The following is a 5772-nucleotide window of genomic DNA, read 5'->3' as shown; positions in this document are numbered from 1 at the left end:
AAAATTTTATTTAAAACACCCGATGCCCCGAAAATCCTAATGCCCAAAAATCCTTGACTATATCAATCAAAGTACAATTAAAATAAATTTGAATCAGAAGAATATCTATAGTGATAATCTAATTCTCATAAGGTATCCAAGTGTCCACCCTCCAATGGTGATCCATATGAAAATTGAACCAAGGACAACATTCCTCCTTCACCTTGCTTCAAGAGTTCTAGCCCTTAGAACTTGACTAGCCACCAATCGATCAGACCTTCCTTCAGAGCTGAGTCTGAACCTCTCAGAACCACCCACTAGACCTGACCACCTTCTTCCAGACCTCTTAAACCCTTAGAGCTATTAGGATTAGACTTGTCTTAAAAGAACAAGCCTTTGTCCTAAACCCTAGAGTTGTAAGAGAGCGAGAGAGGGAGTGGATAGGGGATGTAAGAATTGAATGATTAACCCTTCTGCCATCCCCTATTTATAGCACCAGATGGGACACCAACAGAGAAGGCATGCCTCATCTGGAAAGCCATATCAAGTCATCATATCACTTATTTGAGAGTCTTTAAATAGGACTCTTCATGATGTGATACGTCGATTTCATCCCTCTCATATGTGCATGCCCAGAATGAGATGCAATTGGCATCTCTTCTCACATTAGATCAGTGTAAAAATTTTCCACATAACACATGATTCAAATGGAAAGGTTATCAGAAAGTGTCTCCCCATTTGGATAAGTGTTTAACCCTAGGAAGGACTTTTAATCAGAGAGACACGCAAGTGCCTTCTCACTATCGTGCACATGCATGCCCAGAAAAGGGCATCAAAAGCAACCTTCCAATATCCAATAATTTTTTAAATTTTTACCACATAATCAGCACTTAAAATTAATCCTTATTAAAGAAATTATCAGATAAAAAAGTCACTTAAGACTCTTTAAACAGAAAGAGTCTTCACATCCCTTCGTGCATCCAAAAAATATGTCACACGCGCAGCAATGTTCCAAGAATTTTTTTTATGCACAATCCAATGAATTTTTTATACTTTAAATAATGTTCTAGGTGGTTCATAACTTGATCTACTAGTTATAAAAAATAGAGACCCAAAGCAGAAGGACTCTTAGTCCTTCTGCATGCCAAAACCAAAGAGTGTGTGCGCTCAGCATATATGCACCAAGAGTCCTTCTCATCTTGGACTCCTATTTTTTGGCATTAATCATCAGATATAGTGCCTTTTTTTGGCTACTTCTAGGTGGCTTGACTTGACCCAAATGTCCACCAAATTGGGCTAGCAAATCAGCAAGGCATGAGACCAAATTGATCTCCAAAGGAGCAAGGATTTCCATACGTGATAGCATGCTTATCGAAACCTTGATTGAATCCAAAATTCTAATCAACCTTTTCCAAAAGTATCCTTGGCCAATTTTTATATGTGTGTAACCCATTGGGTTACATATATAGCTAGCAGTAGGTTCGGGTACAAGTTGACCTAATTTGATTAGATTTTAATCTAACCGATTTGGGTCCAATCGAGCTAACCCAATTTCAGCAATTAGAACTCTTTCTAATTGACGATCGAATTAAACTCTTTAATTTGATCAAACCTACAAGTCAAGATTGATGTCTAGTAATGTATCATGACTATCTAGAAGATATAAAATTTGAAGAAAATATCAAATATACCCTTCAGTGGTAAGTTATCGTGCAATTCAATCCTTTGATCATCCCTGCACTTTGAATATGTTCATGAGTATGGAACCATGTCAAACTCAAATATATTCATATCAATTCTCAATTAACAAATGATGACTCCAATGAAAAAATATTAAAAACTCTTTTTAATCTCCTTCCTACTTTTGGCCAAAATTTTTTTTTTGAGTCATCTAGGAATGAGAATACACAGGATACGAGCTTCTCTTACTAGGAATGATCGATTTCATGTTGACCTACTCACAACCTTCATACACACTTCACCATATCTAGAACACCACGTACATATCTTAATGCCATGCTTGAGTATGAACTAAAATATGGATTCATGTGCACAAGATTTCATGATGATCTCAGGTCTAAGGATCACTTACACAACTCTCACTTAGAGAACCATCTTTGACATGCAAGTAAAGCTTCCATAAGATGTTCTCTTTCATCGAGTCAATTTAGATGACTCATTTCTAAAATGAATACCCACATCCTTGTATTAGTGTCCCATACAAGTGGTTAGTAAGATCTACCACCCTCTCCATCAAGCATACATAGGATGTGCAAGTCTATCTGAAATATTGATTCCTGACTCAATATTTTCACGATCAAGAATATTTAAGATTAAGATTGTAGGGTTTTAGATCTCACTAGCATGATCTGTTCATGTCTCCTAAAATTATTGCCTTAATCTTTGGAATTCATCATAATCTTAGACATAATAAGATGTAGCTAATATGATAAATCAATACCTCATTTTATTAACAAATAATAAATATCATTACATGAGTTAAAAAATTATAAAGAAAAGTTCCATCGTAATGCACTTGTGATTAGCTTATAGGGTACTCTTCTTTCACTGGGTCAACTTAAACCAAGACTGAGTCAACTCACTGATGCGCCTGTCTTAGGTTCTCAAAATCTTGCTTTCTATCTGGCTTCTATCTGAGACATAGTCGACTCACTTCTGAGACTGAGTCAACTCACCTTTAACTTAGTCGACCTAATTTTAGAGTGAATCAACTAAGATGCTGCATCAATTTTATCCAGGCTGATTCTTCTGCTGGCTTACTCCCTTGATCTCTTGGCCTTTTCTCTTATATTTTCAAGGCTTAATAGTACCACACCTAAGCTCACAATCTCTACCTTGGTGCTCTTAAGCCTTTGTGAACCCAGCTTTATCCTTCAGACCCATCCATGCCACACATGTATCAAATTGGTTCTCTTTTTTATGAACTTTTACTAGCCCCACTTCTTCTTCCTCCACCAACACTCTGATCTTGTGATATCTCATATTTATATGCTTTGTCCTAGTATGATAGACTAGATTTTGAACTAGATGCAAGGCACTTTGACTATCACTGTGAAGTAACACTGTCTTCTGCTCTACCCCCATCTCTCCGATGAACCTTTTAAGCCAAAGACCCTCCTTCACTGCCTCTGTGATCCCAACATACTCAGACTCTATGGAAGACAAGGCCATGATTGGTTGAAGGATTGATCTCCATAAAACCGGCACACCATACATGCTGAAAACATACCCAGTGGTTGACCTCCTCATATCCCGATCACCTATATAGTCAGCATCCACAAAACATTCCAGAGGATTTGAAACATTAGCTGCATCACCAAACATCCTCCCACATCCTCCCTGCTACTCAAAAATCAGACCAAGGTTTTGGGTTCCTTATAGATACTTAAGAACCTACTTCAGTGCCTTCTAGTGCTCTTTTCCAGGATTGGCCATGTATCTACTCACCTGGCTCACTACATATGCTATGTCGGTCTTACAACATACCATAGCATACATCACACTCTCCACGGCACTGGTATATGGAACTCTTTCCATATACTCTTTCTCTTCCTCTGTTTGGGGGCACTGTTGCTTTGAAAGAACCAAGTGACTCGATAAATGAAAGAAAAATAGGTAGTTCAAAGTATGTATTTTTAAAATTTTATAGTAGAATAATAAAAAATTAAATACTTTAATCTTCTAAACATACCTTAGATCAAATCTAAACTTTCATTAAGGATCTATAGTATGAAAAATTTACATATAAAATATGATATAAAATAGAAAACTGCATCGACCACATCGATGCCCTGAATCTGATCTAACCTTTAGATCATATTGGTTGAGTACAGAATGAAGGAACCAGATCTAGGGTTTCAGGGTTAGATCTTGAAACTTTTTCAAGATCATACAGCGGAAGACTAAAATAAATCAAAATTTATTTTCTAAGATCAAAAAATCCCTAGATCTAAGATTCTATTACATGATTATTACATGGCATTAAATCAGAAATTAAAATATATATATATATAGTATGAACTACATGTTGATCATATCAACATGTTTCTATGCTAGCTACATCTAATGTATGTATTAAATAATAGATCAGATCTATTACCTTGCAAGTTAGACTCTCTAACCTCGCTGATCCGGGCTTAAGGATGATGTTGCAAGCCGCACACGCATCCGGCCTCTAGGAGTCGTCCACACGAGCCCACGAATCTCGATCAGAAGTCCTGCTTCAGAAAATCAGCACAGTATGCTAGTACTGCGCTGATCCTTCTTTGATGGTTGATCAGGTGCCTCCTTCTTCTTGATTTGGACTCTTCCAAAGATGGAAAGTAGAAGGAGGAGTTTCAGATCTGAGACGCTCTCAGGAAACTCAAGATGGAAGGAGGAAAGATATGAAAATAAAAACCCTAGAAGAAGACCCTCTTCTTCTTCACGTTTTTCTCTCTAGACACCCAAACTTGCATCTTTTATATCTCCACGACCCAAAAGTATTTCTCTCTGATTTTTGGATGGCAGAAAGGCCTCTCAAATATCTATCTCTCCTTAAAATTTCACGAAGAAACTCATCATATATAGAGAGATATGATAGAGTCCTTGTCTAGGTCAAACACCTAGTCAAGGCTTATCCAAACATGGCAAGTAAAGGGACGCCCAACTCTTGAGCACCTCCTTCATATTTTCGTGGATGGATCAACAGAAAAGGGTGCACAATGTAAACCCTAAAAGCCATGAAAATTCCAAAAAAAAATTTGGATAAATTCGGTGCAAAATTGAAAGAGTTTTGGATTTCTAAAACTCTATCTCATAGAATTCGAAATCCAAACTTATTCCTTTTAGATTTGATCCAAATCACCTTCCATGTAAGAAAGAAGAGAGGAGACCTTTTGTGAACGTGGGAGAGATCTGGGAGAGGGCTTTTGTCGCACAAAATAAGTGGAGATTGGCGTTGAATAAGAGAGAGGGCGTGGAGAAGGTTTATGTGGCGCAAGGTGGAATCCTAGTCCTACTAGGATTCTGTCTCATAACTTGTTTTAATTTGGTTTCCCAAACCAAATCAAATCAAAATTAGATCAACCTAATTAAAATAGGTCTTAACCTAGTTAAGAACCTAATTTAATCAGATTAAATTATATTTAAATCTGATTTAATTTTCTAATCAAATTAGAAATTAGATTGACCCAAGTCCTAGTTGAACTAGGACTAGTCTTTCCTTGCACTTGGCTTATCCAATAAACCAATTGGACTTGATCCAATCAAGCCCAAACCAAATCTAATTAAATCATATTTAATTAGACTTAATCTCAGCCCATTGGCTTAATCAAATTAAGCCAATTAGCAATCGAATTGCTAATCGATCCTCCTGCAACACTTGCACTGGGTTAAATGTCAATCGTATTGATTATTTAACCCTATAATGATTCTTAATCGTTGATCAACCATCCGATCGGATCATGAACTCTAATGTGTGTGACCTCATAGGTCCGAACCTAAGCCGGTAGCATAGGAATAAATTCCTATACCAATCGAAGTGACCATCTAGCAATGATACCCGACGACCGGATAGGTCGAATGTGTAGAACAACATCCTTAGAACCCATGCGGATATAGTTTTCATATAATTCATCCCCTTGACCAAAATGATCATAGGACACCCCAGAGCTCAACTGTCAACTCTGATCAGGTTGTCCACATTGTATTTCAAAATATCAAATCCATCTGATGGATTACCCTGGCCAAGGTTTTGCTAAATTGAAATACAGCGACTCATTCTTCTCCAAC

This window comes from Elaeis guineensis, chromosome 6, assembly GCF_000442705.2.
Source record: "Elaeis guineensis isolate ETL-2024a chromosome 6, EG11, whole genome shotgun sequence".
Taxonomy (NCBI): Eukaryota; Viridiplantae; Streptophyta; class Magnoliopsida; order Arecales; family Arecaceae; genus Elaeis; species Elaeis guineensis.
Note: the sequence above shows the minus strand (reverse complement) of the source record.